Source organism: Triturus cristatus, chromosome 2_1, assembly GCF_964204655.1.
Source record: "Triturus cristatus chromosome 2_1, aTriCri1.1, whole genome shotgun sequence".
NCBI lineage: Eukaryota > Metazoa > Chordata > Amphibia > Caudata > Salamandridae > Triturus > Triturus cristatus.
Genome location: NC_140581.1, coordinates 380,628,580 through 380,646,464, shown reverse-complemented (window position 1 = coordinate 380,646,464; position 17,885 = coordinate 380,628,580).

Below are 17,885 nucleotides of genomic sequence, written 5' to 3'. Positions count from 1 at the left end.
AGAGCAGAACCTGCAAATGCGGCATTACTCGTAATTAGCACAGCGTATAACATTCAAAGCAGAACCTGCAAATGCGCCATTACTCGTAATCAGCAACGCGTATAACATTCAGAGCAGAACCTGCAAATGTGGCATTACTCGTAATTAGCACCGCGCATAACAATCAAAGCAGAACCTGCAAATACAGCATTACTCGTAATCACCAAAGCATATAACATTCAGAGCAGAGACGGTTTCAGTGCAGTTCGAGGGGGCCACGCTACTCGGAGCGAGCAAGCTTCCAGTGTTCCTTCGGTGCAGGTCGTGGCGCACCAAGCTTCCGAACAGTCTGGGGAAAAGGGGGGCAAATCCCTCGGAGGGTGTCCACGTCGTGGTGAACGGGGGACTCCCACGGAGAGGGAACCCGGGCCCAGGGTGCGGTGTGGCTCCCAGCCTGCCGGGGGCGCACCGGGGTCAATCCCAGCCTCCGGGCTTACCTTGCTCTCGACGTGGGAAGGCGTCCGCTCCGGCGGCGACGGGGGAAATCGTCCACGGCCTCGCGCACCTTCTCCAACAGCTGCGACGGCAGCGACGGGGCCCCGGGCTTCTCCGCGGGCCTCGTGACACTGAGGGGCACTTCTTCCGGCCTCCGGGCTGCAGCAGTGAGCGCACTTCGCCTCCACGCCACCGGGGGGGTTCAAATTAAGTAGGGGAGCTCCGCGTTCAGCGGAGCACGCTGCCGGGGATCCCAGGCCAGGTCAGGGAGCGCAGGGGTCACAGCGCTAATACCTGGTCGATCCCCAGCGATTCCTCAGTCTGCTTGGCATAGGGTTTCAGGGTTCAGTCTGGACACGCAGTCTCAGCGCTTGCATAAGATTTCAGGGCTCAGTCTGGACACGCAGTCTCAGCGCTTGGCATACAATTTCAGGGCTCAGTCTGGACACGCAGTCTCAGCATTCAGTTTTTGTACTCAGTTGTTATATGAAGTCTTGATGGCGCAGATGTCTCTGGCGCCCTTGGGAGTTCTGTTCCTGGGGGGTAGGGAATGAGTTGGCGACTAGGTCCTTCCTAGTCAGGCTAGGCAGAGGTTCCCTGGGTCCTCCTACTGCTGGGCAAGATCAGTGGGTTTCACAGGATCCCTCACTCACTTAAGAGGCAGCACCTAAATCCTGTCACTCTCAGAGGCATAAGTCCCTGGCTAAGCCCTACCGCCTACACTCCTGCGTGGATTCTCCAGCTCTGCTTTACCCCACTGGCCAACTGACTAGAAAAAGTTCCCCCTCTCACTTATGTAGCCCTAGGTCAGGTGACCTCTAGCCAAGGCGGCAAAAGTAAAACCACACCTCCCTTCTAGAAGGTTCCAGCACATTCCAGGAGCTTCCCCATTCTACCTATGGGACAAAGAAGGCGGGCTGGTGTTGCAACATTGTTGTGGGGTTCCAGCCAGCTCCTGGCAGCTAGGGTGCTACTAATAAAGACCACTCTGCAGTAGCAGGGGCCTGTGGCAGCCATCTTGGGAGAAGGGAGCACCTGCACCTTAACACTGATTGGCAATGAAAAGGCGCCCGGAGACCTAAGTCCAACATCAAAAATGAGGGTGGAAAAAATGAGGCACGATCAAAAATAGATGGAGAGACCACCCTAGGGCTGACAGGTCCAACACGCGTCCCCCCCAGCCGAAAGAGGGGAGAGCTACCCAACCTCTAGGGAGTTCTCATCGCTAAGGCGGAAAAACCTGGAGAGACCGTCAGCATTGGCGTGGTCAACTCCGGGCCGATGTTCCACCCGAAAGTCCATCCCCTGTAGGGAAATGGACCACCTCAACAACTTGGGGTTTTCGCCTCTCATCTGCATGAGCCAGCGAAGGGGGCGGTGGTCGGTCTGAATGAGGAAGTGAGTTCCAAAGAGATATGGCCTCAACTTCTTCAGAGCCCAGACCACCGCGAAGGCTTCTCTCTCAATGGTGCTCCATCGCCGTTCCCAAGGGAGGAGTCTTCTGGATATGAAGGCCACTGGTTGATCTTGGCCCTCGGTGTTGAGTTGCGAGAGCACCGCACCTATGCCGTGCTCTGAGGCGTCGGTCTGCACAATAAATTCCTTGCTGAAATCTGGTGTTGCTAGTACTGGAGCGGTACACATCGCATGTTTCAGCGTGTCAAAGGCTTCTTGGCATGCAGCTGTCCATATGACCTTGCGAGGTTGCTTCTTCGAGGTCAATTCCGTCATGGGGTCACGATGGTACCATACCCCTTGACGAACCGGCGGTAATACCCAGTGAGGCCGAGGAAAGCTCGGACCTCTGTTTGGGTCTTGGGGGGCTCCCAAGCCAAGATGGTCTCTATTTTGGCCTGGAGGGGTTGCACCTTACCTCCGCCCACCAGGTGTCCCAGGTACACGACAGATCCCTGTCCAATCTGGCACTTGCTGGCTTTAATTGTTAGGCCAGCACGTTGCAGCGCCTGCAATACCTCCTGGAGGTGTTGCAGATGGTCCTCCCAGGTGCTACTGAAGACAGCTATGTCATCCAGGTAGGCCGCTGAGAAGGACTCCAGACCAGATAGTACCTGATTCACTAACCGCTGGAATGTGGCCGGAGCATTTTTGAGCCCAAAGGGCATCACTCGGAACTGGTAGTGGCCCTCGGGGGTGGAGAATGCTGTTTTCTCCCTTGCTCCATCGGCCATGGCAATCTGCCAATATCCGGACGTCAGATCAATGGTGCTGAGGTACCGGGCTGCTCCCAGCCGGTCCACCAGCTCGTCTGCACGTGGGATGGGGTGAGCATCTTTCTTCGTGACAGAGTTCAACCCCCGGTAGTCCACACAGAACCGAAGCTCCGGTGTCGTACCCGGTGGGGCCGCTTTCGGCACCAACACCACTGGACTAGCCCATGGGCTGCTGGAAGGTTCTATCACCCCCAGCTCCAACATTTTGGCTACCTCACGCTGGATGCTATCCCTCACTCGGTCAGAGAGCCGGTAAGACTTGTTCTGCACCGGGGCGCTGTCCCCTGTGTCCACATCATGGGTACACAGATGAGTGATTCCAGGCGTGAGGGAGAACAGCGAGGCGAACTGTCCCAGGACATGGCGGCAGTCCCTCTGTTGCTCTGGGGTCAAGGATGGGGAGAGGACTACACCTTCCACCGAACCATCCTTCTCTTGTACCGCTAGAAGGTCAGGAAGAGCCTCACTCTCTTCCTCTTCGCTCCCATCCGTCACCATAAGGAGAGCAAGCTCTGATCGCTCATGGTGCGGCTTGAGGCGGTTGACGTGGAGCACCCTGAGGGGCTGACGGGGGGTTTTCAAGTCCACAACGTACGTGGTCTGGCCTCGCCGCTCCACAATGTCGTACTGGCCAGTTCACCGGTCCTGGAGGGCACAAAGCTCCCCAGGTTCCATAACCCACACCTTCTGTCCAATGTCCAACTCGACCGTCCGAGCGTTGCGGTCATACCATTCCTTCATCACGGTCTGGCTAGCCTCTAGGTTTTCTGAGGCCGCCTTCCACAGCTTAGCCATCTGGCTGCGGAACGCCAGCATGTAGCTGACAATGTCACGGGGAAGCTTCTGCGAAGTCTTCCCCCACCCCTCTTTCACTAAACTGAGGGGACCCTTAACGGGATGGCCATAGAGCAACTCAAACGGGCTGAACCCGACTCCCTTCTGCGGTACCTCCCGGTAGGAGAATAACAAGCAGGGGAGGAGGACGTCCCATTTACGCCTCAAGCCCTCTGGCAGGCTTCGGATCATCCCCTTCCATGTCTTATTGAAGCGCTCTACAAGTCTGGGGGTGGTGAGGAGTGGAGAACCGGTAGGTCACCCCACACTCCTTCCACATGGCCTGCATGTAGGCCGACATGAAATTTGTGCCCCTGTCAGACACCACGACCTTGGGGAATCCCACTCGGGTAAAAATCCCCAACAGTGCCCGCGCCACCACCGGTGCAGTGATGGTCCTCAGAGGAATAGCCTCTGGGTACCTTGTGGCGTGGTCCACCAAAACCAAGATGAACCGGTGTCCCGCTGCGGTCGGAGGGTCCAATGGCCCAACAATATCAATACCGACCCTCTCAAAAGGGGTCCCGACCACCGGGAGCGGTTCCAAAGGGACCTTCAATTTAGTCCCAGTCTTGCCACTTGCCTGACAAGACTTACAGGTCTTGCAAAAGGTGTCTGAGGCAATCCTCTTCCTGGGCCAATAAAAATGGGGGACCAACCGTGCAAAGGTTTTGTCCTGACCCAGATGTCCGGCTAAGGGTATCTCGTGCGCTAACTCCAGCAGGAAGGCCCGGTAACATTGGGGGACCACTATGGCCCTCGAAGATCCATGTACCGGCACACTGGGCTCGCTGTATAGGAGACCATCCTCCCAATACACATGATAACCTCCCAACTCCTGACTGGCCACTTGGGCTTCGGCCTGTCGCCGCATGCCTTCAAGCGTGGGGCACGCCCTTTGTGCCTGACAAAATTCCTCCCGGGTAGGCCCTCCTCCCACATGCCCGTCAGCAAGGGTCGGCAAGTCCTCCACAGGAACGACATCTACCTCCGCGGACTCCGGGGGCACCTCTGCGGCCTCCCCATCCATCTCACGGGGCATGTCCTCTACCACCTTCTTCTTTCCATGTTTGGCTTTGGGTTGGGCCATGATTCCAGGCTCCAATCCAGGGTGAGTTCCATGCCGGGCAGCCATGGGCCGCGTGACTACGCAAGTCCACCCTGGTAATCCCAGCATCTCGGTGTGAGCTTGAAACTCGACATCTCTCCACTTGGTGTGCTCCAGGTCGTTCCCTAGCAAGCACCCCACAGGCAAGGCAGGGCTCACAGTAACTCTCAGTAGGCCTTTGACTCCTCCCCACTCGAATGGAACACGAGCCACTGGATAGTGACTCACACTGCCATCAGCCAATACGGCCGGATGGAACTCCTCGGGGACTACTTGGTCTGGGGACACCAGCCGCCGCACGACAGTGGTCATGCTGGCCCCTGTGTCCCTCAGAGCCTCCACCTCCTCCCCATTAATTTTCACCCTCTGCTGATATTTAGCAGTGTTCGGGGGCAGGGACACTACGGGGACCACCTCTCTATCCCCGAGTGAAACCAGCGTCAGGCCTGTCCACTCCCCTTCCCTATCTAAGGGCAGCTCCACCCCAAGCGCTATACTACTCACCCCGGGGCTTTTCCCGCCCGTTGGGGCTGGGGGTTGCTTGCAACACTTGGGATCTCCCTTGTAGTGTCCAATCTCCCCACATTCGTAGCACCGCACAATCCTAGGCTGCTGACTCCTGTCAGGGTAAGTGGGTCTTGTGGAATTGGACGGGGGTGGGGTGCCTACTCCCTTCCCAAACTTATTTTGGGGACCTTTAGAGAACTCCACCTTTTTATCTCCCCCCTCTTTCTTCTGGGGGAAACCCTGTCGCCCTTCGAGCCATCTCCCCCGGGGCCCTTGTGAGACACCCGGGTGCTCACCCAAATATCTGCCTCCTCCGCAAGCTCACGGGGATCCATCAACTTGCGGTCCACCAGATGTTGGCGCAGCTCCGAAAAGCTCTTATCCAAGAGGTGCTCCCTTAAAAAAAGATTGTACAACCCTTGGTAGTCCTGCACCTCGCTGCCACACACCCAACCATCTAGTGCCTTTCTTGCATAATCAAAGAAATCCACCCACGTCTGTGTGGACAGCTTCTGGCTGCCACGGAACTTCTGCCGGTACCTCTCGGGGTTAAGACCAAACTTTTTGAGCAAGGCCTCTTTCATGGGGGCATACCTGACCTGATCCGCCTTGGCCAAATATAGCACGGTGTCCCTGACATTGGGAGGTATATACCGATATAAACCACCTCCCCAATTACTCTCGGGTACCCCATGGGCAGTCAAGGCTACCTTGTATGCCTCCAACCATTAAGTAATGTCGTCCCCCACTGTGTAATTGGCAATTACTTCCTTAGGTAGGTAGGATTTTGATTTGTGAGACTCTCTAGGTATGCTGCCACCATTGTCCTTATTGGACGTATTTATCTGGAGGGCGCGCAGCTCCAACTCCTTCAGCTGAAGCTCGTGCGCCAGCTTCTTTTCTTCCATTGCCCATCTCTTGTTTTCTCTCTCTTGTTCCAATTTGGCCAATTCCCTTTCTTTCTCTTGGTCCAACTTGGCCAGCTCCCACTTTAACTGCCTCTCCTCCCTCCTGTCCTCGTACTCCTCTGGAGACGCGCTCCTCCTAGACCCTGTCCTACTACTGGCCCCAGAACGTCTCCCTGGGGGCACATTTTCAGACCCATCTACATTTAATATGTCTAGTACTTACTGGGCGCTCTCCTCCTGAGGTGCATCTGGCGCCTCCTGTCCCTCATCCTCTCCCCCTTCTGGGTGGGCCTCTACCCATGCCCTAATGGCGGTGCGGAGTTCCGGTCATTTGGCCTTCCGCATCCCAAGCACCCCCATCCCCTGCCCGAACTCTCTCAGTTGCTTTACAGTGTACCCCTCGAGGTCAGCTAACCGGAATTCCATTCTGGCAGGTGGGGACCTAGATACTAAGGAGAAAATTCCTAGGATATGGGTGACAGTTACCAGCTAACCAGGATTCTTACACTCTCAGCCTGGACAGTGGAATTACCAATCGCAGCAATTAATGGTTTTTAGAGCTTTAGAACAAATAGGCGTTTAATTGTGGCGCCCTCCGCTTCACGGAAGGGTGCTGTATGGTCACAGGTCCTAAAATCCCACCGCTAGCCAACAATGTAGGAAACCGGGGTCTCCAGTCCCTATGGCGGTAACGTGACACGAGCGGCTGGGCACCCAAAGGCCTGTGTGTAAAGCAACCATACAACACGCACCTCTCATGGAACGGGGAACACACACAATAAGGGACGCCACACTGTATATTTTATGCAAATACTCAAGTTTATCCAACAGTTCAAGTTCAATGCCGTTCAGGCTTTGTACATGCAGTTCATGGGTTTCAAATGCAGTTTACGAATTGTACATGCAGTTTATGAGGCATATGCAGTTTAGGAATTGTACATGCAGTTTATGAGACATAGCGCTACTCGTGGTGAGGTCGTAGGGAGCTCCGGTGAGCGGAGCCTATCACCATAGCGGTACTCGTAATAAGGAAGCCTGTAACAATTCAACTCAGCGCCTGCAAGCAAAGCGTTCCTCGTAATCACCCACAGCATATATCGTTCGGAGCAGAACCTGCAAATGTGGCCTTACTCGTAATCAACAAAGCGTATAACATTTAGAGCAGAACCTGCAAGTATGGCATTACTCATAATCGGCAAAGCATATAACATTCAGAGCGGAACCTGCAAATGCGGCATTACTCGTAATCAGCAACGCGTATAACATTCAAAGCAGAACCTGCAAATGCGGCATTACTCGTAATCAGCAACGCGTATAACATTCAGAGCAGAACCTGCAAATGTGGCATTACTCGTAATTAGCACAGCGTATAACATTCAAAGCAGAACCTGTAAATGTGGAATTACTCGTAATTAGCACAGCGTATAACATTCAGAGCAGAGACTGTTTCAGTTCAGTTCGAGGGGGCCACGCTACTCGGACCGAGCAAGCTTCCAGTGTTCCTTCGGTGCAGTTCGTGGCGCACCAAGCTTCCGAACAGTCTGGGGAAAAGGGGGGCAAATCCCTCGGAGGGGTGTCCACGTCGTGGTGAACGGGGGACTCCCACGGAGAGGGAACCCAGGCCCAGGGTGCGGTGTGGCTCCCAGCCTGCAGGGGGCGCACCGGGGTCAATTCCAGCACATTCCAGGAGCTTCCCCATTCTACCTATGGGACAAAAAAGGCGGGCTGGTGTTGCAACATTGTTGTGGGGTTCCAGCCAGCTCCTGGCAGCTAGGGTGCTACCAATAAAGACCACTCTGCAGTAGCAGGGGCCTGTGGCAGCCATCTTGGGAGAAGGGAGCACCTGCACCTTAACACTGATTGGCAATGAAAAGGCGCCCGGAGACCTAAGTCCAACATCAAAAATGAGGGTGGAAAAAATGAGGCACGATCAAAAATAGATGGGGAGACCACCCTAGGGCTGACAGGTCCAACAGGGTGGTTTGAGAAGGAGTGGATCTGGGGAAAGACTGGTGCCAATTGGGTTCAACACATACATTTTTGGGGCAGATATATTGACGACATTCTGCTGATATGGACTGGGACAGTGGATGATCTACTTGGCTTTAAACAGCATTTGGAAAGGAATCCATATAATATGTCCTTTACAATGCTTACTATGAACTATATGTACATGATAATGTGCTTAACACAAAGGAACTGTGGAAAAGAACATGACATATAACGTCTGAATAAAAGACATTAGAAATCTACGCACATTACGGACTTGAATTTGATTTTGGAGTGCTTTGAGCATAAATGTAAGGTGTGAGGAAAAGACTTTGTCTACTTTCCTTTTGAGGAAGATTTGGTGGCTCTACTCCTCCTTGAGCACCCTATGTAAATGTATATTTGTAGTCGGGACAATTGTAGACCATATTGGAGTGTGCGCCATTTCCCCAAGTCACCATTCTTATTGTAATAATTGAAGCAGTGACAACTTTGCGCCAGTTGGAACCTACGCATTGCCCTTTGCTGCAGCCAATTGACGGCATCGCTTCGACGGATAGGACAGCTCGACGATAACGGACAGCACGGCTCGACGATGCCACATCGCCTGCATCATAAAGGGGTTCGTCGACGAAGCCTTAATCGCCTGTTCAGATCAGAACCGGCATATTGAGTCGACGTCGACACTTGCTCCATCCAAGGTGCTTTTTCAGGGTAACCTGCATGAGCCCTGTAGCTGGCCTGCCCTCCACTGTGGTTGGCCTGAACTTTGGATTTATCCCAGTCCAGGGTGACCTCAAGAAACCCCTAAGCACGGTATGTTTTTAAGCACTACTTTTAGTTTTATTCTTTTAAAATTCATTACTCTGCTTCTATTTGTTGGATTTTTGTCATTTTGGTCTTGTTTTACTCAATATATTCTATTTTCCTACCTTGTGTGGGGTATGTTTGGGGTGTTTTCATTGTGTTACTATGTGTGTGTGTGTTGTACAAATACTTTACACATTGCCTCTTTAAGTAAGCCTGACTGCTCTGTGCCAAGCTACCAAAGGGTGAGAACAGGTTATCTTTCGGTGTGTATCTAGCTTACCCTTACTAGAGTGGTGGTTCCTGCTTGTACAGGGTACATACATATAAATATAAAAAAGGGTTAGCTGAGTACAAAGAGTTAATCAAAACAGAAAAGACTACATTTGTTTCTGGGAAAATTATATTAGCCGCAAACTCTACCAGGGAACTTTTCAAAACAGTTAAAGACTTGTCCAAATGGATCAATAATAACATATTTACCCCTGATGAATCATTTTGCAATCAGCTGGCTGACTTTTTCCAACTTAAAGTCAATTCCAGTTTCCAAGCATTCACCTTGAATATACCAGATATTGACGAAGGTCCAAATCAGTAAGAGGTCCCTAACTCAGGTTTGGCTTTTGAGCCTTGCAAAACACCCAACTTTGAAAGGTTCTCACTCCTTACTTGGGAAAGAACAATCAGTCTCTTAAGCACCATCAAATCAGGGGGCCCTTCGGACCCGTGTCCAGCATCGGTCATGAATCTGGCAGCTAGTATGGTGGCCGATCCACTCATGGTTCTACTAAATGAGATACTTAGCGCTGGGCAATACCCAACAATTTGGAAAATGGCCTCCATTCTACCTTTGATGAAAAATCCTTCCCTGGATCCCAAGTAGGTGGACAACTATAGACCCATTTCTCATCTTCCACTTCCTGCCAAATTTTTAGAGATGGCAATGAATGAAGACATTTTAACCTTCTTGGACATCAATCAGCTGCTCAACTCCTCCCAGTACAGTTTTAGAGCTAACCATTGTACCGAGTCAGCATTGGTGGCTGCATCAGAAAAGATAAAAGGAGTGATGGATAAGGGCGGCAGAGATGCACTAATCTTATTGGATCTCTCTGCCGCCTTTGATACGGTTCACCACAAACTTCTTGTTAAGCGACTACAGTCACTAGGCTTCAGAAACACTGCATTAAAAATGTTGAGTTTGTTCCTTGATGAGAGACAACAGTGGGTAGAGATGGGAGAAGTAAGGTCGTGACCCTTCTCCATCCCTTGCGGGGTACCTCTACACTTAGTCCCAGCTTATTTAATGTGTATGCCACCCCCTTGGTCGATTTGATTCACAGTTGTGGACTGGCTGTATTTTCCTATGCGGGTGACACACAGATAGTGTTATCTATCTCATCACAGGTGGAAAAAGATGCAAATAATTTCTGTAGATGCATGTCACAGGTTGCAGAGTGAATGCAGAGAAATTGTCTCAAACTGAACTCTGACAAAACCGAGGTTCTACTTTTTCGTAAAGAAATCTCATTCTGGGATGCACCCTGGTGGCTTTTAGAGCTGGGTTCACTACCAAAACCAGTGCAAAAGGCAAAAAACCTGGGAGCTATTTTTGACACCAAACTGTGTTTCTCCGCCCAAATCAATGCTGTAGCCTCAGCAGGTTTTCTTACACTGAGGGTTCTTAAGAAAAATCTTCCGTTCATCCCGTTTGAGCTTCAGAAAATGGTGATAATGGCCCTCATCTTCTCAAAGTTAGACTACTGCAATGCCCTCTACTTGGGTGCCGCTAAATACGTGATAAAGAAACTTCAGTCCTTACAAAATGCGGCAGCTAGAACACTTTTGAAGGTCCCCAAGTTTAAACCCATTTCTCATTTAATGCATGACCTTCACTGGTTGCTGGTGGAGAAGAGGATTTCTTTTAAGGCTCTGTGTATAATACACAAGGCTCTTTATAGAGCCGGTCCATCCTTCTTTCAGGATCGGTTCTCCTGGTACACTCCCAGCAAGTACCTCAGATCGAGCTCCGCATAAATGGTCGCGGTCCCAAGAGTCAGCAAAGCAAAATGGGGCAGTAGAACAATTCAGTTCTGCTGTGGGAAGTTATGGAATTCCCTGCCCATTGCACTACGCTCCCAACCGATCTTGCAGCAATTTAGGAGACAGCTGAAGACCTGGTTGTTTTTACAATAGGTAACTGAGCTATGCCAAAGGTACCCCACCTGGCCCAATGGCCATCCTTGTTTAGAACCTGGTTTATCTCCTCAGCGCTAAGACACCTTCGGGTATTGCACGCTACACAAAACTATTTCATTCATTCATTCATACTCTGATAACCAGAAAGCCCGGTTCTAACTAAACCCTATAGAAACGTTCATGATCCTGGGACTATACCTTTGAATGGTAGACTAATTTTTGCCTTCGAAGGGCTCGAACAGGCAGCTCACAAAGCAGTGTCTGAGGTCTACCCCCCAGGAATTCATCACCACCCATGTCGCTCATGAATTATCTCCAAGAAACAGAGCTAGTATTAATAAAATTGCCATTGGGCTGAGGACTCCTTGAAAATATACACAGTGCAACAGTGATAACGTACTCTGTAGACTAACTTGTCCCTCTAGCATAAAGTACATGAGATGACTACCAGGAAAGTTGGGGTCTGAATAATGAAATACAAAATCAGAATCTGGTCTGGAAAATTAACTTCCAAAGAAGTTTAAGGAGGCTGGAAACTTCCATGAGGAAATTAGTTGGATGAAACATGAAAGATTAAACCCAGGTTCAAGTTGGAAATCACATTCATTAATTACCAAGAAAGAACAAACATGACAGCCACACAGGGGCATGTGGACCTCCCTAGACAAGATACTGGACCCATACAAGCCGCCATGAACAGCCACGACAAAAGGTAGACAAGAGGTTCACAGCCTCACTCCCCACTAGTTTCACAACTCCTCCAAGAGACTATCATTCTCCAGGTGTGCTTCCCTCTTTCCTTCCCATCTTGATCTTCCACTTCTTCCCCCTCTCACTCCCTCCTTCTCCTTTCTCTAGGACAGTAGATAGGGGGGCAACCTTGCAGAAATTGTGTTAACCAACTATACCAGCAGCATAACCAGGTGGGGCTGCTACCCTGTACCGAGAAAGCGATGATTGATTATATGTTTTATGTTGTACGTATAAAAATACCAATAAAAACATTTTTTTTTTAAAAGAATGGCACACACAGGAGGAGCGTTAATGAGAAAATGGTAAGGGATCCACGGACAAACACATTTTAAGTACCAATCATTTTGTGGCAAATGGGGACCATGTCTACCCTCCTTTACTGCATCATGTACTTTGCATCCATTGTTTTGAAAGATCCACAAATCTGCGAATCGGAGTGTAATTGGTGCTATGATCATAGAATGTTTTATTTTAGTTGCACTTAGGCCACATGAACAAGGAAGGAACACCACACCAGGAAGATTTGACAATTGTTACAGTTTAATCTCCTGACAGGCAGACATCCAGCAGCTGTTGAAGTCTCATAAATCCCAGTAACTGAAGAGGATCAATGGGGCACTGCACAGATATTCTTAGGACCAGTAAACAGGGTGCAGCTAAAACCGACAAGTTGAGCTTCAAAGACAGAAATGTGTTTCCCATGATCTTGATAACCATGGAACAATTCTACTGAGATGAGTTATTGCACCACTATGTTATGATTAAGGCTCCCTTTTTTCATTTTTTACAGATAAATACAGACATAAAACCATTTATGCTCCTGTCTGTATTTATTTTTAAATGTGGATAAAAACGGAAGTTGGTTGGTTTTGAGTGATTCTAAATGATGTCAACAATGACTGCAAGGCCAATAGCTATGCAGATTAAACAGGCAAAGAGGGTTAAATAAAGGAATTTAAGTAAAAAGCCTTAAACAGCAGTTTAAGTCTAAAAATGGCATGTTTTCTTATAAGTGCATGTTTTATCATCGGAGTGTGTTTAAATCATTGAAACCTGGCGGGCATTTAGACAAGAGTGTACAATAACTGGTCAATTAAATGTAAAAATATACACATTTCCGCATATTTTTTTCACAAACCCTAAAATAAATATGGATAAATACAGATAAAACGAGCAAAAAATAAATATTGATAAATACAGACGGAAATGTCCAAAAACAAATATCATATAACCGGGAGCCCTAGTTATGATGCAAATACACGATTGTGATTATATGATGACAGATATTTCTGAATCCATCTAACAACGTGATTTGACATCTGAATAGAGTCAGTCTATTTGTAAAGCAACACTGTCCATGCGGGAAACAGAAGACTGTGGATACAACTGGGACCAACTATATTGTACTATGAACAACAACAGGGCCTTTGACCTTCTTGCAAATCCGTGAACTTAATGATCTGCAATCTTCTTGACCCTGGTAATTGAAAACCTTAGTGAGGCCCCACCCTGCCACCCCTTGTAGTGCATTACAATGACAGGCTTGGTGAGCTAATTACAGTGTCTCCTTACATAGACTTAACACGTACAAGGACATGTTCAGCTGCTTGGTTGCCAATACCTATAGCAAAACACTGTGGACATTGCATGTCATGCTGTGCCTTGAGTGATAGTGTGTGTATGTGATGTATTTTATTGATGGGGCCAAAATGGATAACTTACAAATGCATTTGCAATGTGTGAGCCCATTTTTATGGCATGAGCAATCAGTTACTAATGAAACAGACGTAGGGGTCAAATGAGACAAACATTTGCACTAAGGGGCATATGTACAAGCCCCTATTGCCACCTAACGTCACTTTTACGGACGCAGTGGTGGCGATAGGGGCTGCGCCTTATGTAAAAGGCAGGGTTAAGCCACTTAAAGTGGCTTAACCCTGCCTTGTACATAAGGCACACTTTCACGCTATGGTTAGCGTGAAAGGGGCGTGCAGTGGGTGTTGTGGTGGGGGTTCCACCGCAACACCCATTGTAATTGACACTGACCCCTATGTACAAGGGTGGACTACATAGAAGGAAGTGCCAAAATTAAGACCAGGAAAACCCTGGTCTTAAGTTTGCGAAATGAGGAGAAATGCTTTATTTCTCCTCGTTTTTGCTTTTTCCATAAAGCAAAATGCCATGGTTTGCTTATGTACAGGAAGGTGTCCCTTGCTGTACATAAACAAACCTTTAAAAAAAGAAGCCATTTTGTCACTTTCATGTGTGCTGCATGAAGCAGCACATATGAAAGTGACAGATTTGCATTTAGGATTATTCATGTGCAGGAAGGGACACCTTCCTACACATAAACAATCCTCCCCTGCACGCAGACACCCTGGCACTCTGCTGCAAGGGTGCCTGCGTTGGCGCTAAGTTGCTAAACAGCGCCATCGTAGGGGGAAACGCAAGGCTGCACCACATTCTTGTAAATATGGTGCAGCCTTGCGCTTCAGAAGTGGCGGAGCGTGTCGTGAAGCCAAGGAGGCTGACCACACGCTTCACCACTTCCTTGTACGTATCCCCCTAACTGTTTTTTCATTTTCTTTCAGCGGGTGGTTCAAGTGGTTCAAAATATGCCTGTATTCTTCTAGTATCAGGTGCTTCTTTTGCTACTTACACTAATAGTTTGAGGTAGGGTCAGGAATAGAATAGCAAGGCCATAATGCTGAGGAAATCCTTGACCGAGAGAGGTAATCCTCCTTTCAAAACGTTGTCTTGTCGACTAATTTGGGATTCAGACATGGGAGGACCTGAGTGAACCCTTAGGTTGTTGATGATACGAGGAGCAGGCCTGCTAATAGAATAACCACGAGCACTCTCCCATTAACCTTCAAATGTAATTCTCCCCAAAATATTAAGTAGCTACTGGTCAGTGACAGGTTGGTCAAACAGACATGTTGAATTCAGTCAGCAGCATTTATGGCTAGAGGTGGAACTCGAGAACATCACTGGTCAGTGTTCTATGTCAAGTGTGAGAAGTCATTTAGAGGAGGGGGTCACATGTAAGGCTTTCAAAGCATCCTATGACATGAAAACTATCCTCTACAAAATAAAATGACACTTATGGATCTATGCATTTCCCCACAAAGAATGGTAAAACTCTTTGATACATCAGGCCCTAAGATTCTAGCATATCATTTCTAATAAAAAAAAAAATATATATATATATATATAGATATATATATATATCTGCAGGACGACTTCTGCATGTTGTCTGTTTGCACGCACAAGGAGTCACGGACCCAAACTTGGTGGCTGAAACTGTTTTATTCAATAAGCCATATGACGTGTTTCGGGCATACAAAGTGCCCTTGATCACATATATATATATTTTTTTTCTCCAAAGCACCCTCGATTCGAAAACGCACTCCAAACTAGCTAATTACTGGCTGTGCAGCATCTCTTCACTTGGAGTAATTTGCAGCCTTACGCGTTTCGTGGCTTCATTCCCCTTGTTCACAGGCATAAATGCAGAGGTACAACGTCCTTACGTTTAAATAGGCGCACTCTTCAGCATGTTACTGAATCCTCTCACTTGCGTTGCATGCTGGGATAGGAAGTCCTTGCATAATCAATCGGAAGTACTTTTTATGAAGCGCCTTCAAATTATAATCAACTTAGTAGGTTTGTTCCCTTCCACACAATTTTTCATTCTAAAAAACCCTCTAGTGGGCCTCCAACATGAAGGATGATGCCATTTCATGCCAGCTGGTTTCCCAAAAGGAGACTGCCGAACAGTTCTTTTGTCTCCATGGCCCCCGGACATAAGGGGTGGTGCGCTTTCACGGCTGGATAGCCGCAATTATTATTTTTTTCTCCAAAGCACCCTCGATTCGAAAACGCACTCCAAACTAGCTAATTACTGGCTGTGCAGCATCTCTTCACTAATAATTGCGGCTATCCAGCCGTGAAAGCGCACCACCCCTTATGTCCGGGGGCCATGGCGACAAAAGAACTGTTCGGCAGTCTCCATTTGGGAAACCAGCTGGCATGAAATGGCATCATCCTTCATGTTGGAGGCCCACTAGAGGGTTTTTTAGAATGAAAAATTGTGTTGAAGGGAACAAACCTACTAAGGTGATTATAATTTGAAGGTGCTTCATAAAAAGTACTTACGATTGATTATGCAAGGACTTCCTATCCCAGCATGCAACGCAAGTGAGAGGATTCAGTAACATGCTGAAGAGTGCGCCTATTTAAACGTAAGGACGTTGTACCTCTGCATTTATGCTTGTGAACAAGGGGAATGACGCCCCGAAACGCGTAAGGCTGCAAATTACTCCAAGTGAAGAGATGCTGCACAGCCAGTAATTAGCTAGTTTGGAGTGCGTTTTCGAATCGAGGGTGCTTTGGAGAAAAAAAATATATATGTATGTATGTATATATATACATAATTACAAATGGATTGTAAACTGGAGCCATACACAAACACAATCTGTCTGCAGGATTGAGTCCAGCAACACACTGTGGAGTGGTTGATCATGTAGGGCTTGACACACAGGAGTTTCTGTTTATTTTCCTAGATTTAATGTCAGATTTATTAATTGGCACTCTGCTCTTAATTATATGCTTTTTTTGAGTGAAATCTTTGTAGACATTCATTTTGAGATGGGACATCAGTCCCCTTTCTTCGATGTGCCAAGGCCGTGGTTTGCACATATAGTGAAAAAACCTTCCATTTTTCATGCAACGTAGAGCAGCAACCAAAGTTACTGTGTTATTTTGCATGAAAAGGAACGAGCAAGGCAGCGTCACATCAACTAGGACATGGCACTGTTCCTCTCATTCTGGGGGCTGCTGCACTTTCTGATTGCCTAGCATCATGAGCACACATTTGCGCCATAGGGCAAATAAGAGTACATAAGTCTACTATCATTTTATTTACTGGAAGGGTACCCTTCAAGTACGAAATACTGTCCTAACACTTACTTAAAACAGTTTTGCAACTTTACATGTGTGCTGCACTGTACTGCTCACATACAAAGTTGGAAAGGTTTGAAGAAAATAAAACCTTTCTCGCACCTATCTCCGTTCCCCCAAGTGGCATACGTTTATGGCACAGAGTCATGTCTACAAATGTTAGTTGCTGGGGCTTTGCATCAAAAACCATGGGTGGTTGAATGGGAATGCCTATGTACCGCGAATTGGACACCCCTTTGATAGAAAGTAGTGCTTCTAATTTAGGGCTACTTCCCTGTGGAGAACATGTTTGGCACCTAAAATTAATTTCCAAATCAATACGTTACATCAGTCACTTTTGGTGACATTGCACTGGCACAAAGTGTTGGTAAGTTTGGCCCTTCATCTGTATCTCTAGATTAATTGTATCTGTGTCTGTCTCCAGTCACAGGAGCACAGTCTATGGGGTTTCCAGTTTTGGTAGTGTTGGGCCTGGCTCTCTCTGCACCGTCACCCTCACCCAAACTATTTACTGTCACCCCCCCCTGTTTTGCTGAGATTTTTTTTTTTGCTTTTTGGACTCTGTGCACTTTACCACTTCTAGCCAGTGCTAAGTGGTTGCACTATTTCTCTCTCTTTTTGAACTCTGTTTTTAATACATAAAAGTCACCCGTAAGATAGGCCCTAAGCAGCCGATAGAGCAGGATGCAGTATATTTAAATAGTTGAACACATACTTTTAAGGTTTATATGTCCTGATAGTGAAAAACTCCCAAATTTGTTTTTCACTATTGTGAGGTCTACCTCTCCCATAGAATGACATTGGGTACCTTATAAAATGTAATTCATGTTAACTTTTGTTCGGGAGCAAGTTGAAATGCTATGTTTGGTGTCTAAGGAATTGAAATTTAAGATCAACTTTAATGGTAAAGCCGTATTTGAACTCTAACAGTGCCACTTTTAGAAACTTGGTATTTTCTTGTCTTAACCATTTGGTGCCTGCAGCCTGTTTTGTGTGTCACATGACTAGCTGCAGTTGACAGTTGGCCTTTGTGTATTCCTCCCAGACAGCCACACATAGGGGGGCTGGATGTTGGCAAGATGTGCCATCCTAATTTGATGGTAGAGGCAGAAC